The 21,353-nt window shown below is 45.7% G+C and overlaps 1 protein-coding gene across 1 annotated transcript in view; it reads left to right on the top strand.

Moving 5' to 3' along the window:
- CSPG5 (chondroitin sulfate proteoglycan 5) overlaps window positions 1-21,353 on the top strand; it is a 176,110-nt gene that overhangs the window by 99,309 nt on the left and 55,448 nt on the right. The window lies entirely within an intron of this gene.

The raw sequence follows: 21,353 nt of genomic DNA, 5'->3' as shown, positions 1-21,353 counted from the left end.
GTAATTCGTTTTTTAATTATTTTGATAAAAGCTTGCCACCTTTAAATTCAAAGAAAAAACAGTGTGATCTGTAGTGCGAAAATGTTTACAGAATTACGCTGGGATTTGAGAGACAGTTTCATACACGCCCATGTTTAGCCCATTTTATGAAAAAACAACAAATACACTTTGTATTTTGTCCTTTTATAGGGACATAATACTCATATGCTAAATCACTTGAAACTGATGCAGTATAACTGCAAAAAGCTTACAGGAAAATATCACCTGAGCATCTCTATGTAAAAAAGGAAGATATTTTACCTCACAATCTCCTCAGCTCAGCAGAGTGAGTTCTGTGTAAAAAGTTATACTCAGCTGCTCCCAGCTGCAGGTAAAAAAAAAAATGAAGAAATGAACAGCAGCCAATCAGCATCAGCAGTGCTGAGGTTATGAACTCTTTTACTGTGATCTCATGAGATTTCACTTAACTCTCATGAGATTTCATTGTAAACTTCACTAAACTGAATAGGGAAATAAAATGAGAGTGCACAAGGCTCATCCCTTCAGCTGTCCCAGGACAGACATACTAATATGCTGCTTAGAAATCCTTTACAATGGGGTGTGGCTACTGAGGAACTTTTGAGGTAAAATATCTTTCTTTTTTACATAGAGATGTTCAGGTGATATTTTCTAGTCAGCTTTTTACAGCTATGCTGCATCACTTTCAAGTGTTTAAACATTTGGGTATTATGGCCCTTTAAGTACAAATTTCTTGCTTTTTTTAACATACAGTGTACTTTAATTACAATTTACACTGTGCATAGTCAATATGATTTATTTCGGTGTAATTTACATTTAAATTTACATTTAAATTTTACATTTTTGATCAAATACAATTTTTGGTGAACAATTTTGTTATTATTTTTGATGCACCATACCAGTACATTGTTTCTTGTGTATTTTTGTGTGACTTGTTCAATTATTCATTTTGTAAGATTTTTAAATTACGATTTTCATTGTGCACTTTTGTAATGTATACATGTCTTTCCCATACGAAAATACAGTATAGGCCCCGTAGTGAGACACCAGACAAAATACACAGTGGCTGGCTTCAACGTTCTTTATTGAAGAGTTTCAAAAGTGTACACACACACCAAAAAATTACCCTTACTATGGCACCGTACTAGCTGATAATTTTTCGTGAAAATAGACCTTCCCATCTAGGTCCCATCTGCCAATCACAGTCTACACATTTATATTATTACAAAAAAAATGTTTAAATGCCTTAAAGTGGCAGGTCATATTTTTAAACAATAAGGGTTAGATTACAAGTGGAGAGCTAAATATTTTTGCAACATTCGAAAAAATGAAACTAGTTTTAACACGTTGGTTCGTTTTTAATGTTTATACAACATTCTAACATTCTTTTAATGTAATAGTATTTCTAATGCTTTCTTTAAATGTAATATTCGTTTAAATGTTTCTAATAATCAATATATTTGTAATAGTATTTCTAATGCCCTCTTTAAATGTTAAATTCAATTATGCAATTCGAATTGATACATTTGTATCTATTATGTATCAATTTACTAACTTCCCTACCACATGAACTATTGAACGTCTGAATAGTATTTTTAAATCAAATGTTACATGTCAATCTAATTATGAACATACGAAAACTGGAAATAACAGTAGATTCCGAATTTTAATGGATTTTAATTCTTATCAACATTTGATTGTCCAAAACTAATGTTAACAGGACTATTCCTTCTAACACACAAATTACACTCAGCACCTTTGCCCATCCCTACGCTTCACTGTGTAATACCAGCGCACGCTAATGTGTGCTGGTATTACAAGTTCACAGCAAAGAGAAAGCGACCTCACTCACTAAAGCACACTTCCATAGGCTCCTATGGTAGCCTTGTTCTGATGCCTTCATCATATTCGTGTGCTGCACTATTCTGTATTCAGTGCTGGGGAGCTGCGCTAATCCTCTTCTTCTTTATACACTCCAGGAGCATTAGTGCAGCTCCCCAGCATGCAACAGGTACATTAGCACCGCTCCCCAGCACCCAACAGGTACATTAGCACCGCTCCCCAGCATGCAACAGGTACATTAGCGCCACTCCCCAGCACCCAACAGTTACATTAGCACCGCTCCCCAGCACCCAACAGGTACATTAGCACCGCTCCCCAGCATGCAACAGGTACATTAGCGCCACTCCCCAGCACCCAACAGTTACATTAGCACCGCTCCCCAGCATGCAACAGGTACATTAGCACCGATCCCCAGCATGCAACAGGTACATTAGCACCGCTCCCCAGCATGCAACAGGTACATTAGCACCGATCCCCAGCATGCAACAGGTACATTAGCACCGCTCCCCAGCATGCAACAGGTACATTAGCACCACTCCCCAGCATGCAACAGGTACATTAGCACCACTCCCCAGCATGCAACAGTTACATTAGCACCGCTCCCCAGCATGCAACAGATACATTAGCACCGATCCCCAGCATGCAACAGGTACATTAGCACCGATCCCCAGCATGCAACAGGTACATTAGCACCGCTCCCCAGCATGCAACAGGTACATTAGCACCACTCCCCAGCATGCAACAGGTACATTAGCACCACTCCCCAGCATGCAACAGTTACATTAGCACCGCTCCCCAGCATGCAACAGTTACATTAGCACCGCTCCCCAGCATGCAACAGGTACATTAGCACCACTCCCCAGCATGCAACAGTTACATTAGCGCCGCTCCCCAGCATGCAACAGGTACATTAGCACCACTCCCCAGCATGCAACAGTTACATTAGCACCGCTCCCCAGCATGCAACAGATACATTAGCACCACTCCCCAGCATGCAACAGGTACATTAGCACCACTCCCCAGCATGCAACAGTTACATTAGCACCGCTCCCCAGCATGCAACAGGTACATTAGCACCGCTCCCCAGCATGCAACAGGTACATTAGCACCGCTCCCCAGCATGCAACAGGTACATTAGCACCGCTCCCCAGCATGCAACAGGTACATTAGCACCACTCCCCAGCATGCAACAGATACATTAGCACCGCTCCCCAGCATGCAACAGGTACATTAGCACTGATCCCCAGCATGCAACAGGTACATTAGCACCGCTCCCCAGCATGCAACAGGTACATTAGCACCGCTCCCCAGCATGCAACAGGTACATTAGCACCGCTCCCCAGCATGCAACAGGTACATTAGCACCGATCCCCAGCATGCAACAGGTACATTAGCACCGCTCCCCAGCATGCAACAGGTACATTAGCACCGATCCCCAGCATGCAACAGGTACATTAGCACCGCTCCCCAGCATGCAACAGGTACATTAGCACCGATCCCCAGCATGCAACAGGTACATTAGCACCGATCCCCAGCATGCAACAGGTACATTAGCACCGATCCCCAGCATGCAACAGGTACATTAGCACCGATCCCCAGCATGCAACAGGTACATTAGCGCCGCTCCCCAGCATGCAACAGGTACATTAGCGCCGCTCCCCAGCATGCAACAGGTACATTAGCACCGATCCCCAGCATGCAACAGGTACATTAGCGCCGCTCCCCAGCATGCAACATATACATTAGTGCGGTTTCCCAAAATGCAACAGGCACATTAGCGCCGCTCCCCAGCATGCAACAGATACATTAGCACCGCTCCCCAGCATGCAACAGATACATTAGCACTGCTCCCCAGCATGCAACAGATACATTAGCGCCGCTCCCCAGCATGCAACAGATACATTAGCACCGCTCCCCAGCATGCAACAGATACATTAGCACCGCTCCCCAGCATGCAACAGGTACATTAGCACCGATCCCCAGCATGCAACAGGTACATTAGCGCCGCTCCCCAGAATGCAACAGGTACATTAGCACCGATCCCCAGCATGCAACAGGTACATTAGCACCGATCCCCAGCATGCAACAGGTACATTAGCACCGCTCCCCAGCATGCAACAGGTACATTAGCACTGATCCCCAGCATGCAACAGGTACATTAGCACTGATCCCCAGCATGCAACAGGTACATTAGCACTGCTCCCCAGCATGCAACAGGTACATTAGCACTGCTCCCCAGCATGCAACAGGTACATTAGCACTGCTCCCCAGCATGCAACAGTTACATTAGCACTGCTCCCCAGCATGCAACAGGTACATTAGCACTGATCCCCAGCATGCAACAGATACATTAGCACCACTCCCCAGCATGCAACAGGTACATTAGCGCCGCTCCCCAGCATGCAACAGGTACATTAGCACCGCTCCCCAGCATGCAACAGGTACATTAGCACCGATCCCCAGCATGCAACAGGTACATTAGCGCCGCTCCCCAGCATGCAACAGGTACATTAGCACCGATCCCCAGCATGCAACAGGTACATTAGCGCCGCTCCCCAGCATGCAACAGGTACATTAGCACCGATCCCCAGCATGCAACAGGTACATTAGCGCCGCTCCCCAGCATGCAACATATACATTAGTGCGGTTTCCCAAAATGCAACAGGCACATTAGCGCCGCTCCCCAGCATGCAACAGATACATTAGCACCGCTCCCCAGCATGCAACAGATACATTAGCACCGCTCCCCAGCATGCAACAGGTACATTAGCGCCACTCCCCAGCATGCAACAGGTACATTAGCGCCGCTCCCCAGCATGCAACATATACATTAGTGCGGTTTCCCAAAATGCAACAGGCACATTAGCGCCGCTCCCCAGCATGCAACAGATACATTAGCACCGCTCCCCAGCATGCAACAGATACATTAGCACCGCTCCCCAGCATGCAACAGGTACATTAGCGCCACTCCCCAGCATGCAACAGGTACATTAGCGCCACTCCCCAGCATGCAACAGGTACATTAGCACCGATCCCCAGCATGCAACAGGTACATTAGCGCCGCTCCCCAGAATGCAACAGGTACATTAGCACCGATCCCCAGCATGCAACAGGTACATTAGCACCGATCCCCAGCATGCAACAGGTACATTAGCACCACTCCCCAGCACGCAACAGGTACATTAGCACCGCTCCCCAGCATGCAACAGATATATTAGCGCCACTTCCCAGCATGCAACAGGTACATTAGCACTGCTCCCCAGCATGCAACAGGTACATTAGCACCACTCCCCAGCACGCAACAGGTACATTAGCACCGATCCCCAGCATGCAACAGGTACATTAGCACCACTCCCCAGCACGCAACAGATACATTAGCGCCGCTCCCCAGCATGCAACAGATACATTAGCACCGCTCCCCAGCATGCAACAGGTACATTAGCACTGCTCCCCAGCATGCAACAGGTACATTAGCACTGATCCCCAGCATGCAACAGATACATTAGCACCACTCCCCAGCATGCAACAGGTACATTAGCACCACTCCCCAGCATGCAACAGGTACATTAGCGCCGCTCCCCAGCATGCAACAGGTACATTAGCACTGCTCCCCAGCATGCAACAGGTACATTAGCACCACTCCCCAGCATGCAACAGGTACATTAGCACCACTCCCCAGCATGCAACAGATACATTAGCGCCACTCCCCAGCATGCAACAGGTACATTAGCACTGATCCCCAGCATGCAACAGATACATTAGCGCCGCTCCCCAGCATGCAACAGGTACATTAGCACTGATCCCCAGCATGCAACAGATACATTAGCACTGCTCCCCAGCATGCAACAGATACATTAGCACCGATCCCCAGCATGCAACAGGTACATTAGCACCACTCCCCAGCATGCAACAGGTACATTAGCACTGATCCCCAGCATGCAACAGGTACATTAGCACCGCTCCCCAGCATGCAACAGATACATTAGCACCACTCCCCAGAATGCAACAGGTACATTAGCACCACTCCCCAGCATGCAACAGGTACATTAGCACCACTCCCCAGCATGCAACAGTTACATTAGCACCGCTCCCCAGCATGCAACAGGTACATTAGCACTGATCCCCAGCATGCAACAGGTACATTAGCACCACTCCCCAGCATGCAACAGGTACATTAGCGCCGCTCCCCAGCACGCAACAGGTACATTAGTGCGGCTTCCCAGAATGCAACAGGTACATTAGCACCGCTCCCCAGCATGCAACAGATACATTAGCGCCACTCCCCAGCATGCAACAGGTACATTAGCGCCGATCCCCAGCATGCAACAGGTACATTAGCGCCACTCCCCAGCATGCAACAGGTACATTAGCGCCACTCCCCAGCATGCAACAGGTACATTAGCGCCGATCCCCAGCATGCAACAGGTACATTAGCGCCGCTCCCCAGCATGCAACAGGTACATTAGCGCCACTCCCCAGCATGCAACAGGTACATTAGCGCCGATCCCCAGCATGCAACAGGTACATTAGCACCGCTCCCCAGCACGCAACAGGTACATTAGCACCGCTCCCCAGCATGCAACAGGTACATTAGCGCCACTCCCCAGCATGCAACAGGTACATTAGCACCGCTCCCCAGCACGCAACAGGTACATTAGCACCGCTCCCCAGCATGCAACAGATACATTAGCGCCACTCCCCAGCATGCAACAGGTACATTAGCGCCACTCCCCAGCATGCAACAGGTACATTAGCGCCGATCCCCATCATACCACAGATACATTATCCCGGCTCCCCAGCATGCAACAGGTACATTAGCACTGCTCCCCAGCATGCAACAGATACATTAGCGCCACTCCCCAGCATGCAACAGGTACATTAGCGCCGCTCCCCAGCATGCAACAGGTACATTAGCACCGCTCCCCAGCATGCAACAGATACATTAGCGCCACTCCCCAGCATGCAACAGGTACATTAGCGCCGCTCCCCAGCATGCAACAGATAAATTAGCGCCACTCCCCAGCATGCAACAGGTACATTAGCACCGCTCCCCAGCATGCAACAGGTACATTAGCGCCGCTCCCCAGCACGCAACAGATACATTAGCACCGCTCCCCAGCATGCAACAGGTACATTAGCGCCACTCCCCAGCATGCAACAGTTACATTAGCACTGATCCCCAGCATGCAACAGGTACATTAGCACTGATCCCCAGCATGCAACAGATACATTAGCGCCGCTCCCCAGCATGCAACAGGTACATTAGCACCGATCCCCAGCATGCAACAGGTACATTAGCACCACTCCCCAGCATGCAACAGGTACATTAGCACTGATCCCCAGCACGCAACAGGTACATTAGCACCGCTCCCCAGCACGCAACAGGTACATTAGCACCGCTCCCCAGCATGCAACAAGTACATTAGCACCGCTCCCCAGCACGCAACAGGTACATTAGCACCGCTCCCCAGCACGCAACAGGTACATTAGCACTGATCCCCAGCATGCAACAGATACATTAGCACCGCTCCCCAGCATGCAACAGGTACATTAGCGCCACTCCCCAGCATGCAACAGGTACATTAGCGCCACTCCCCAGCATGCAACAGGTACATTAGCACCGATCCCCAGCATGCAACAGGTACATTAGCGCCGCTCCCCAGAATGCAACAGGTACATTAGCACCGATCCCCAGCATGCAACAGGTACATTAGCACCGATCCCCAGCATGCAACAGGTACATTAGCACCGCTCCCCAGCATGCAACAGATATATTAGCGCCACTTCCCAGCATGCAACAGGTACATTAGCACTGCTCCCCAGCATGCAACAGGTACATTAGCACCACTCCCCAGCACGCAACAGGTACATTAGCACCGATCCCCAGCATGCAACAGGTACATTAGCACCACTCCCCAGCACGCAACAGGTACATTAGCACCGCTCCCCAGCATGCAACAGATATATTAGCGCCACTTCCCAGCATGCAACAGGTACATTAGCACTGCTCCCCAGCATGCAACAGGTACATTAGCACCACTCCCCAGCACGCAACAGGTACATTAGCACCGATCCCCAGCATGCAACAGGTACATTAGCGCCACTCCCCAGCATGCAACAGGTACATTAGCGCCACTCCCCAGCATGCAACAGGTACATTAGCACCGATCCCCAGCATGCAACAGGTACATTAGTGCGGTTTCCCAAAATGCAACAGGCACATTAGCGCCGCTCCCCAGCATGCAACAGATACATTAGCACCGCTCCCCAGCATGCAACAGATACATTAGCACCGCTCCCCAGCATGCAACAGGTACATTAGCGCCACTCCCCAGCATGCAACAGGTACATTAGCGCCACTCCCCAGCATGCAACAGGTACATTAGCACCGATCCCCAGCATGCAACAGGTACATTAGCGCCGCTCCCCAGAATGCAACAGGTACATTAGCACCGATCCCCAGCATGCAACAGGTACATTAGCACCGATCCCCAGCATGCAACAGGTACATTAGCACCACTCCCCAGCACGCAACAGGTACATTAGCACCGCTCCCCAGCATGCAACAGATATATTAGCGCCACTTCCCAGCATGCAACAGGTACATTAGCACTGCTCCCCAGCATGCAACAGGTACATTAGCACCACTCCCCAGCACGCAACAGGTACATTAGCACCGATCCCCAGCATGCAACAGGTACATTAGCACCACTCCCCAGCACGCAACAGATACATTAGCGCCGCTCCCCAGCATGCAACAGATACATTAGCACCGCTCCCCAGCATGCAACAGGTACATTAGCACTGCTCCCCAGCATGCAACAGGTACATTAGCACTGATCCCCAGCATGCAACAGATACATTAGCACCACTCCCCAGCATGCAACAGGTACATTAGCACCACTCCCCAGCATGCAACAGGTACATTAGCGCCGCTCCCCAGCATGCAACAGGTACATTAGCACTGCTCCCCAGCATGCAACAGGTACATTAGCACCACTCCCCAGCATGCAACAGGTACATTAGCACCACTCCCCAGCATGCAACAGATACATTAGCGCCACTCCCCAGCATGCAACAGGTACATTAGCACTGATCCCCAGCATGCAACAGGTACATTAGCGCCGCTCCCCAGCATGCAACAGGTACATTAGCACTGATCCCCAGCATGCAACAGATACATTAGCACTGCTCCCCAGCATGCAACAGGTACATTAGCACCGATCCCCAGCATGCAACAGGTACATTAGCACCACTCCCCAGCATGCAACAGGTACATTAGCACTGATCCCCAGCATGCAACAGGTACATTAGCACCGCTCCCCAGCATGCAACAGATACATTAGCACCACTCCCCAGAATGCAACAGGTACATTAGCACCACTCCCCAGCATGCAACAGGTACATTAGCACCACTCCCCAGCATGCAACAGTTACATTAGCACCGCTCCCCAGCATGCAACAGGTACATTAGCACTGATCCCCAGCATGCAACAGGTACATTAGCACCACTCCCCAGCATGCAACAGGTACATTAGCGCCGCTCCCCAGCACGCAACAGGTACATTAGTGCGGCTTCCCAGAATGCAACAGGTACATTAGCACCGCTCCCCAGCATGCAACAGATACATTAGCGCCACTCCCCAGCATGCAACAGGTACATTAGCGCCGATCCCCAGCATGCAACAGGTACATTAGCGCCACTCCCCAGCATGCAACAGGTACATTAGCGCCACTCCCCAGCATGCAACAGGTACATTAGCGCCGATCCCCAGCATGCAACAGGTACATTAGCGCCACTCCCCAGCATGCAACAGGTACATTAGCGCCACTCCCCAGCATGCAACAGGTACATTAGCGCCGATCCCCAGCATGCAACAGGTACATTAGCACCGCTCCCCAGCACGCAACAGGTACATTAGCACCGCTCCCCAGCATGCAACAGGTACATTAGCGCCACTCCCCAGCATGCAACAGGTACATTAGCACCGCTCCCCAGCACGCAACAGGTACATTAGCACCGCTCCCCAGCATGCAACAGATACATTAGCGCCACTCCCCAGCATGCAACAGGTACATTAGCGCCACTCCCCAGCATGCAACAGGTACATTAGCGCCGATCCCCATCATACCACAGATACATTATCCCGGCTCCCCAGCATGCAACAGGTACATTAGCACTGCTCCCCAGCATGCAACAGATACATTAGCGCCACTCCCCAGCATGCAACAGGTACATTAGCGCCGCTCCCCAGCATGCAACAGGTACATTAGCACCGCTCCCCAGCATGCAACAGATACATTAGCGCCACTCCCCAGCATGCAACAGGTACATTAGCGCCGCTCCCCAGCATGCAACAGATAAATTAGCGCCACTCCCCAGCATGCAACAGGTACATTAGCACCGCTCCCCAGCATGCAACAGGTACATTAGCGCCGCTCCCCAGCACGCAACAGATACATTAGCACCGCTCCCCAGCATGCAACAGGTACATTAGCGCCACTCCCCAGCATGCAACAGTTACATTAGCACTGATCCCCAGCATGCAACAGGTACATTAGCACTGATCCCCAGCATGCAACAGATACATTAGCGCCGCTCCCCAGCATGCAACAGGTACATTAGCACCGATCCCCAGCATGCAACAGGTACATTAGCACCACTCCCCAGCATGCAACAGGTACATTAGCACTGATCCCCAGCACGCAACAGGTACATTAGCACCGCTCCCCAGCACGCAACAGGTACATTAGCACCGCTCCCCAGCATGCAACAAGTACATTAGCACCGCTCCCCAGCACGCAACAGGTACATTAGCACCGCTCCCCAGCACGCAACAGGTACATTAGCACTGATCCCCAGCATGCAACAGGTACATTAGCACCGATCCCCAGCATGCAACAGGTACATTAGCACCGCTCCCCAGCACGCAACAGGTACATTAGCACTGATCCCCAGCATGCAACAGATACATTAGCGCCGCTCCCCAGCATGCAACAGGTACATTAGCACCGCTCCCCAGCATGCAACAGGTACATTAGCACCGCTCCCCAGCATGCAACAGGTACATTAGCACTGATCCCCAGCATGCAACAGTTACATTAGCACCGCTCCCCAGCATGCAACAGGTACATTAGCACTGATCCCCAGCATGCAACAGGTACATTAGCGCCGCTCCCCAGCATGCAACAGGTACATTAGCACCGCTCCCCAGCATGCAACAGGTACATTAGCACTGATCCCCAGCATGCAACAGGTACATTAGCACCGATCCCCAGCATGCAACAGGTACATTAGCACTGATCCCCAGCATGCAACAGGTACATTAGCACTGATCCCCAGCATGCAACAGGTACATTAGCACCACTCCCCAGCATGCAACAGGTACATTAGCACTGATCCCCAGCATGCAACAGGTACATTAGCACCACTCCCCAGCATGCAACAGGTACATTAGCACCGCTCCCCAGCATGCAACAGGTACATTAGCACCACTCCCCAGCATGCAACAGGTACATTAGCACCACTCCCCAGCATGCAACAGGTACATTAGCACCACTCCCCAGCATGCAACAGGTACATTAGCACCGCTCCCCAGCATGCAACAGGTACATTAGCACCGATCCCCAGCATGCAACAGGTACATTAGCACCACTCCCCAGCATGCAACAGGTACATTAGCACCGATCCCCAGCATGCAACAGGTACATTAGCACCGATCCCCAGCATGCAACAGGTACATTAGCACCGATCCCCAGCACGCAACAGGTACATTAGCACCGATCCCCAGCATGCAACAGGTACATTAGCACCGATCCCCAGCATGCAACAGGTACATTAGCACCGATCCCCAGCATGCAACAGGTACATTAGCACCGCTCCCCAGCATGCAACAGGTACATTAGCACCGATCCCCAGCATGCAACAGGTACATTAGCACCGATCCCCAGCATGCAACAGGTACATTAGCACCACTCCCCAGCATGCAACAGGTACATTAGCACCGATCCCCAGCATGCAACAGATACATTAGCACCGCTCCCCAGCATGCAACAGGTACATTAGCACTGATCCCCAGCACGCAACAGGTACATTAGCACCGCTCCCCAGCATGCAACAGGTACATTAGCACCGATCCCCAGCATGCAACAGGTACATTAGCACCGCTCCCCAGCATGCAACAGGTACATTAGCACCGCTCCCCAGCATGCAACAGGTACATTAGCACCACTCCCCAGCATGCAACAGGTACATTAGCACCGCTCCCCAGCATGCAACAGGTACATTAGCACTGATCCCCAGCATGCAACAGGTACATTAGCACCGATCCCCAGCATGCAACAGGTACATTAGCACTGATCCCCAGCATGCAACAGGTACATTAGCACTGATCCCCAGCATGCAACAGTTACATTAGCACCGCTCCCCAGCATGCAACAGGTACATTAGCACTGATCCCCAGCATGCAACAGGTACATTAGCACTGATCCCCAGCATGCAACAGATACATTAGCACTGATCCCCAGCATGCAACAGATACATTAGCACCACTCCCCAGCATGCAACAGATACATTAGCACTGATCCCCAGCATGCAACAGATACATTAGCACCACTCCCCAGCATGCAACAGGTACATTAGCGCCACTCCCCAGCATGCAACAGGTACATTAGCACCACTCCCCAGCATGCAACAGATAAATTAGCGCCACTCCCCAGCATGCAACAGGTACATTAGCGCCACTCCCCAGCATGCAACAGATACATTAGCACTGATCCCCAGCATGCAACAGATACATTAGCACTGATCCCCAGCATGCAACAGATACATTAGCACCACTCCCCAGCATGCAACAGGTACATTAGCGCCACTCCCCAGCATGCAACAGGTACATTAGCACCACTCCCCAGCATGCAACAGATACATTAGCGCCGCTCCCCAGCATGCAACAGGTACATTAGCGCCACTCCCCAGCATGCAACAGGTACATTAGCACTGATCCCCAGCATGCAACAGGTACATTAGCGCCGCTCCCCAGCACGCAACATATACATTAGTGCGGCTTCCCAGCATGCAACAGGTACATTAGCGCCGATCCTCATCATACCACAGATACATTATCCCGGCTCCCCAGCACGCAACAGGTACATTAGCACCACTTCCAGCATGCAACAGATACATTAGCGCCGCTCCCCAGCATGCAACAGGTACATTAGCACTGATCCCCAGCATGCAACAGGTACATTAGCACCGCTCCCCAGCATGCAACAGGTACATTAGCACCGCTCCCCAGCATGCAACAGGTACATTAGCACCACTTCCAGCATGCAACAGATATATTAGCGCCACTTCCCAGCATGCAACAGGTACATTAGCGTGGTGGATCGCTTCCCCTTTAGAACAGGAAGAGGGGTGCGCTTATCTGACCCTTCTTCACAGTCCAGGGCCTAATTCTCCTATTAGGTAAGTAATACACCTAATTTAAAGAATAATGAATATACTCATGAATTATATTTGTTATTCTTTAAATTAGTTAGTGCATTAATTTGGATATTCAAATTAAAACTAAACAAATATCCTCTTTTTTGTTACAACGAAAAAAATGCACATCTTTAGCATTCCTTGTTTTGTGATTCTTATCTGTTAAAGCCAATTAGGCGCAGATATGTAGCAGGGTTAATATTGAAGTGCTTATTTTTTTTATTTTTTTTTATTTTCTTAGAATTCTTATTAGAATTCGAAAATCTTCAATATTCACAGTGAAATTGCATGATAAGGGGACAAAATAAATCCTAGAAATATACTGCAAAATTGTTTCATAACTAAACCATTTATATTATAATCTCAAGATATTTACTAACCCTTTAATTCTTGTTTGTTATAGGGTTTAAGCTAATTTCTCCAGCACTACTTTGTATCTATATTTGAAACTTGCTTTGATGACACATTGCTTTTGTTCTTGCCCTGAATGTTTTTGGGACAAGGTCGTGCCCTATTAACCTCTCAGGCAGGGAAAAGGTTAAGTGGCTAGTGAAAAGTTTGGGCATCTATTGTAGTGGGTCTGTAGCGTTGGTAAAACTTTTCATCCTAGGTCTGGACAATGCCCCATCTGTTAATTTAAGAAACCTCCTGCAGCGTTGCAGCTGCTGAACAAGACATTGCAGAGCTAAGAAAATGGCTCATAGCGGCAGGGAGGGGGTGGATAGGATTTATTGTGAGTGTGCTGCCAGGCGGAGGTGAGTTTTGTATGAGTGGAGAAGAAGGGGGGGGGCTTATTTAGCATTTAAACACAAACACTGTGTTGTGTTATGAAATCCCAGCCGCTCATTTGACCTGTGAAACTTTCTAAGAGGTTTGCCAAGACTTTACTAGAGAGAATAGCCAGCCAGGATACCTAGAAATGCTGATGAGGTTACCAGCGTCAGATGGAATTAAAATAAAATAATGCCAAAAATAGGATAATGCTCTGATGAGTGTATTATTATTTAAAGGGATATGAAACCCAAACATCTCTCTTGTTTTTCAGACCGAGCAGACCATTTTTAAACAGTTTATAATTTACTTCTACCTCATTCCCATGATATTCTGTGTTGAAGAGATACCTAGATAGGTATCTATAGCACTACATGGCAGGAAATACAGGGAGTGCAGAATTATTAGGCAAGTTGTATTTTTGAGGATTAATTTTATTATTGAACAACAACCATGTTCTCAATGAACCCAAAAAACTCATTAATATGAAAGCTGAATAGTTTTGGAAGTAGTTTTTAGTTTGTTTTTAGTTATAGCTATTTTAGGGGGATATCTGTGTGTGCAGGTGACTATTACTGTGCATAATTATTAGGCAACTTAACAAAAAACAAATATATACCCATTTCAATTATTTATTTTTACCAGTGAAACCAATATAACATCTCAACATTCACAAATATACATTTCTGACATTCAAAAACAAAACAAAAACAAATCAGTGACCAATATAGCCACCTTTCTTTGCAAGGACACTCAAAAGCCTGCCATCCATGGATTCTGTCAGTGTTTTGATCTGTTCACCATCAACATTGCGTGCAGCAGCAACCACAGCCTCCCAGACACTGTTCAGAGAGGTGTACTGTTTTCCCTCCTTGTAAATCTCACATTTGATGATGGACCACAGGTTCTCAATGGGGTTCAGATCAGGTGAACAAGGAGGCCATGTCATTAGATTTTCTTCTTTTATACCCTTTCTTGCCAGCCACGCTGTGGAGTACTTGGACGCGTGTGATGGAGCATTGTCCTGCATGAAAATCATGTTTTTCTTGAAGGATGCAGACTTCTTCCTGTACCACTGCTTGAAGAAGGTGTCTTCCAGAAACTGGCAGTAGGACTGGGAGTTGAGCTTGACTCCATCCTCAACCCTAAAAGGCCCCACAAGCTCATCTTTGATGATACCAGCCCAAACCAGTACTCCACCTCCACCTTGCTGGCGTCTGAGTCGGACTGGAGCTCTCTGCCCTTTACCAATCCAGCCACGGGCCCATCCATCTGGCCCATCAAGACTCACTCTCATTTCATCAGTCCATAAAACCTTAGAAAAATCAGTCTTGAGATATTTCTTGTCCCAGTCTTGACGTTTCAGCTTGTGTGTCTTGTTCAGTGGTGGTCGTCTTTCAGCCTTTCTTACCTTGGCCATGTCTCTGAGTATTGCACACCTTGTGCTTTTGGGCACTCCAGTGATGTTGCAGCTCTGAAATATGGCCAAACTGGTGGCAAGTGGCATCTTGGCAGCTGCACGCTTGACTTTTCTCAGTTCATGGGCAGTTATTTTGCGCCTTGGTTTTTCCACACGCTTCTTGTGACCCTGTTGACTATTTTGAATGAAACGCTTGATTGTTCGATGATCACGCTTCAGATGCTTTGCAATTTTAAGAGTGCTGCATCCCTCTGCAAGATATCTCACTATTTTTGACTTTTCTGAGCCTGTCAAGTCCTTCTTTTGACCCATTTTGCCAAAGGAAAGGAAGTTGCCTAATAATTATGCACACCTGATATAGGGTGTTGATGTCATTAGACCACACCCCTTCTCATTACAGAGATGCACATCACCTAATATGCTTAATTGGTAGTAGGCTTTCGAGCCTATACAGCTTGGAGTAAGACAACATGCATAAAGAGGATGATGTGATAAAAATACTCATTTGCCTAATCATTCTGCACTCCCTGTAGTGCCGTCATCTAGTGCTTTTGCAAATAGATAAAATTCTTGCAAAACTGCTGCCAAATAGTGATCCAGAAATGGGCCGGCTCCTACACATATGTCCCTGGTAGTCAACAAAAGATACCAAGAGAATGAAGAAAAATTGATAATAGATGTCAATTAGAATGTTGTTTAAAATCACATGCTCTATTTGAATCATGAATGAAAATTTTTGGGTATCATATCCCTTTAATTATATACAAAAAAAACATTAACCTTATTGAATACGTACAAGTGGGTGGAATGTATATAAATTCTGCACACTTTGCTTAATCACAGTGACTGTCTGATGTTTTTAATGTGTGAAATGATTTGCAAACTTAAAAGCATTGATATCTATAAAAAAAATCTATTTTCTATGGGGGTTTTTTGTTTGTTTTTTAAACGTTGTACCTTTTACACGTCACATTTTGTGTGACCTTTGATCAACGATATCCCAATCTATCAGAAAATACTGACATGAAAGATTTCACAAGATTTTTGGATTGATCTATTTCGGCAGTTTTGACAGCTTGAAAACATATTCTGGTCTGTTTCTAACTGCATCTCCTGCTGTTCTTATGACATGTTTTTTATTTAAAGGGATATGAAAGGAAACCCACAGCATATGAACATAATAGTCATTTTAAGGTACAGTGCACTGAAATCAGCATAATTTGTAATAGGCATAATATTAATGTTTAAACATACACATGTTCTCTCAGTATTTCTATGGGAGGCATCTTACCTCTTGCAGGGACAGGCCCTTTTTTAAAAAATAGCTGCCCTTTGCAAAGGTCGGGGTGGAAAACCATGTCTAGTCAGCAAAATGTTTAGAATTGGGCCTTAAAGGGACAGTCTAGTCAAAATTAAATTTGAATGATTCAGATAGTGCATGCAATTTTAAACAACTTTCCAATTTACTTTTATCATCTAATTTGCTTTGCTCTTCTGGTATTCTTTGTGGAAAGCTAAACCTAGGTAGACTCATATGCTAATTTCTAAGTTGTTGAAGGCCGCCTCTTAGCTCAGTGCATTTTGACAGTTTTTTTACAATTAGACACTGCTAATTCATGTGTGTCATATGGATAACATTGTGCCTACTCCCGTGGAGTTATTTAAGAGTCAGCACTGATTGGCTAAAATGCAAGTGTTTGTTATGCAAAACTGGGGAATGTGTAATAAAGGGATTATCTATCGTTTTAAACAATAAAAATAATGGAGTATACTGTCCCTTTAATTCTGTTTAGTTGATTCACTAAAGAATGTAGATGAGTTTTCTTTGACAATCAGTTGCATAGAATAACCTAGGAACCAGTGACATTTTTAGAAATATGCATAGAGGAAACCCAAACATTTTATTTCATGATTCAGACAGAACGTACAACTTTCCAATTTACTTCTATTATCTAATTTGCTTTGTTCTATTTGTATCCTTTGTTGAAAAGCATACCTAGGTAACTAACTTTTGATTGGTGGCTGCACACATATGTCTCTTATCATTGGCTTATGTATGTGTTTAGCTAGTTCCCAATAGTGCATTGCTCCTCCTTCAATAAAGGATACCAAGAGAATGAAAAAATATATAATAGAAGTAAATCACGAAGGAACAAAATTGGGTTGCATGTCCCTTTAATACAATTACAATTACAAATTTACTCTGAAATACAGAAAATAAGACAAGGTACAACCTTGTCGGGATTTGTGGTTAAGTTTTAGGTATTTTGTGGAGTGGGAAGATTTTTTTGTGCATGAAATATGTGACCATTCAATCTCAGATAATGTTGTGCCCATGCCATGCCCCCCCCCCCCCCCATGCCATCTCTCTATATAGTTTGGTGGGTGCGGGGTTTATTTCTGCTCTCAACAATAGTTTCTTGCCCAAGTAAGTTTATGTCTCATAGGGAGGTCTGTCAGACATATTTGTTCAAAAGGGGTCGGGTTTCGGACTAGAGCTTCTTTTGTTGGCGAAGTAGATATTAGATGATGTATCTGCCGGATCTTAAGCCATTTAGTGAAAGCCCCACTAAAATATTGTTCCAATTCTTGTTTATGTTTGACCTTCCCATTATGTAATAGCTTGTAGATGGGTATATTGTGTACCAGTTAAAGGGATATTAAACCCAGTTTTTTTCCTTCATGATTCAGATAGAGAATGCAATGTTAAGCAACTTTCTAATTTAGTCCTATGATCATTTTTTCTTCATTTTCTTTGTATCTTTATTTGAAAAGGCAGGAATGAAAGCTTAGATGCTGGCCCATTTTTGGTTCTGCTCCCTGGATAGCGCTTGCTGATTGGTGACATAAATTATGTCTTCAGAAGCAATACACACCACCGCCACCTTGTTTGACTATTGAAAAACAATAGCAGCAAACAAGGTGTTGTAATACAGTCCAGACTCTGCTCAATATATTGTACCTTAAAATTAAAATACAACTCAAATTAATGCCAGAATTTCAAGGGACATGAATCTAAAAGCAAATATATTTCATGATTCAGATTTTAAAAAAACAACAACTTTCCAATTGACTTCTTTGATTAAATCTCATTTTTCAGTGCTTTTAGCAATTCTATACATTGAACAAACACTGCTGCTACCTAGTGCTTAAAGTGTTAAAAGCATTACAAAACAATACAGTGCTTCTAACACGTGCACGCTCCTGAGCTTTAATAGGGACGCAGTGTGTTTAGTTCAAGATACATAGGGCTCGATTATAAGTGGAGCGCATTTGATAGCACTGTTTTTCTTAATAACACGCAACCTGATATTAAAAGTTGACGGTTACAACTATTTTAGCACGCACTGTACTTTGATTGGATTACACAGGGAGGGCTATTAGCTCACAAATCATGCGCATATTACAAGTATATTTTGAACTTTTAGAGACCTGAAAATAACTCTTGTAATATGAGTACAAAAATAAAAACGCTACTGATTACACCTGAGAGATGTAAACGCACAATAGCGCTAATATTCTTGTGCTCCCTAACTCTGAGCTCTGTCCTGCTGGCCCTATAAGGTAGCCAAATCTCCTAATTTGTAGGATTTCCCTAAGGCCCACCCATGGATTACCAGGACTCGCCCACAAAACGCTCAGGCGCCCACCAACTGGCCAGATCTACTCACCTGTGACCCTGTGTTCTCCTAATGCAGCCCACAAACTGGCATCAGCCCCCCCTCAGCCTCCTGAGTCCCAGATACCCAGCCACAAATGGAGTGAGGTTTGTTAAACCAAGACCTTATTATGTATTAGTTATGCACACAAACACTTACAAAAGTAAGTGTTAAATATAATCTCACTGCATCAAAAAGATTGTAGTGTGTAGTGTTTGCATGTGAACTGAGAAAAGTATATTATAGGTATATATAACCAACCCTAGGCCTGGATTACAAGGTATGGAGCGATATGGTCTTTGCGTGTGGAATGGTCACCTTCTTGATATTACAAGTTGCGCAGTATCATGAGCGCACCGTGATCGTTATGGCCTTTACTGCAACGATCCATTCCGCATTCAAAGACCTGTAGTTATGTGTTTTGCTAAACAAAAAAGTTTCACAAAACACATCAAAAATATGTTACAAAGTACACTAACACTCATAAACTACACTATTAACCCCTAAACTGCCACTCCTCGCATCGCAACTAATAAATAAAGGTTTTAACCCCTAAACTGCCACCCCCAGCATCGCAACGAATAAATAAACCTATTAACCCCTAAACTGCCATCCCCTGCATCACAACAAATAAATAGACCTATTAACCCCTAAAACTACATCGTCCCTCATCGCAACTAATAAATAAACCTATTAACCCCTAAACCGCCATCTCCCACATCACAACTACCTAAATTAAACTATTAACCCCTAAACGCCATCCCCCCCACATCGCCAACAGTAAATCAAGCTAATAAGCCCTAAATGGCAATCCACCAACAGCGCAAATACCAAAATTAAACTATTAACTCCTAAACCTAACACCCCCTAACTTTAACAAAATTAAAATATACCTAAATTAAAGTTAATATACTAACTACCTTAAAATAAATAAAAACTTACCTGTGAAACAAAATTAAAACCTAAGCTTAAACTAAAAACAAACCTAACATTACTTGTTTTCAAAAAATAAATAATACAAAAAAAACTATAGTACATTTAAAAAAAACAAAAACAAAAAAACTAAAATTACAAAAAATAAAAAAAGCTAACATTACAAAAAATAACAAACAAAATTATCCAAAATAATAAAAATTATTCCGTTTCTAATACCCTCCCCAAAAAAAACACCCCCCCAAAAAAATTTAAAAAAATAAAACCCCTAATCTAAAAATAAACTACCAATTGCCCTTAAAATGGCCTTTTGCAGGGCATTGCCTTAAAGCTAAAAGCTCTTTTACCTTAAAAAAGACACCAATTACACCCTAACATTTACAACCCCCACCCCCAAGCCCCCAAAATAAAAAACCTAACTAAAAAAAACCTTATCTAACTATTGACCTGAAAAGGACATTTGGATGGGCATTGCCCTTAAAAGGGCATTCAGCTCTTTTTCAGCCCCCCAAAAACAATTAAAAATCCTTAATCTTAAAAAAAAAAAACCACCCCAAAATTAAAAAAATACCTAACACTAATCCCCAAATTGGTACTCACCAATTATGAAGAGCGCGATCCATCTTTATCCTGGCAGGAAACATCCATCGGCGGGGCATCTTCTCCAATCTTCATCCAGGCCACAGTCCATCTTCTATCTTCATCCCGGTGTTGACGGCAAAGTCCTCTGCAAAGTCATCAGTGACGTTGGTTCTCTTCAGAGCAAAGCAAAGGGGTGAGAGTGGACAACTCATCCTTAAAATGCCTTGGCCTATATTTAGTCCCAGACCAGTTCTGCTCACCTCCTGTTCTCAGAACGCCTCCAGGAAATGTTGGGCGCTATGTTCCAAATACTTGACGGTCAATTTCCTAACACAGGGGGCGCAGAGCAATAGTTTAGAAGCCTTATGGGCTGCATACAAATGTATTGTTATTAAACAAGTAAATAATAATGTATTTCATAAAAACATCCAGTGACACAGTGCCAGATGTAGGTAAGGTTGCAGGATATCCTATGTCTGCTGTTCTCCCCTTCAGTGGTGCCCACCCAGCAGTTCCCAAAAGTATACATTTTTGTTTTACTTTTTCCCTGGGGCCACAAAAATGATAACACATATCATTAGCTCTGCTTTATGTCTAGGGCCCCCAAAATATATAGCACATATTATTAGTTCTGATTTTTCACAGG

This window comes from Bombina bombina, chromosome 5 (genome assembly GCF_027579735.1).
Source record: "Bombina bombina isolate aBomBom1 chromosome 5, aBomBom1.pri, whole genome shotgun sequence".
Lineage (NCBI taxonomy): Eukaryota > Metazoa > Chordata > Amphibia > Anura > Bombinatoridae > Bombina > Bombina bombina.
Note: the sequence above shows the minus strand (reverse complement) of the source record. Positions and strands in the feature narration are given on the sequence as shown.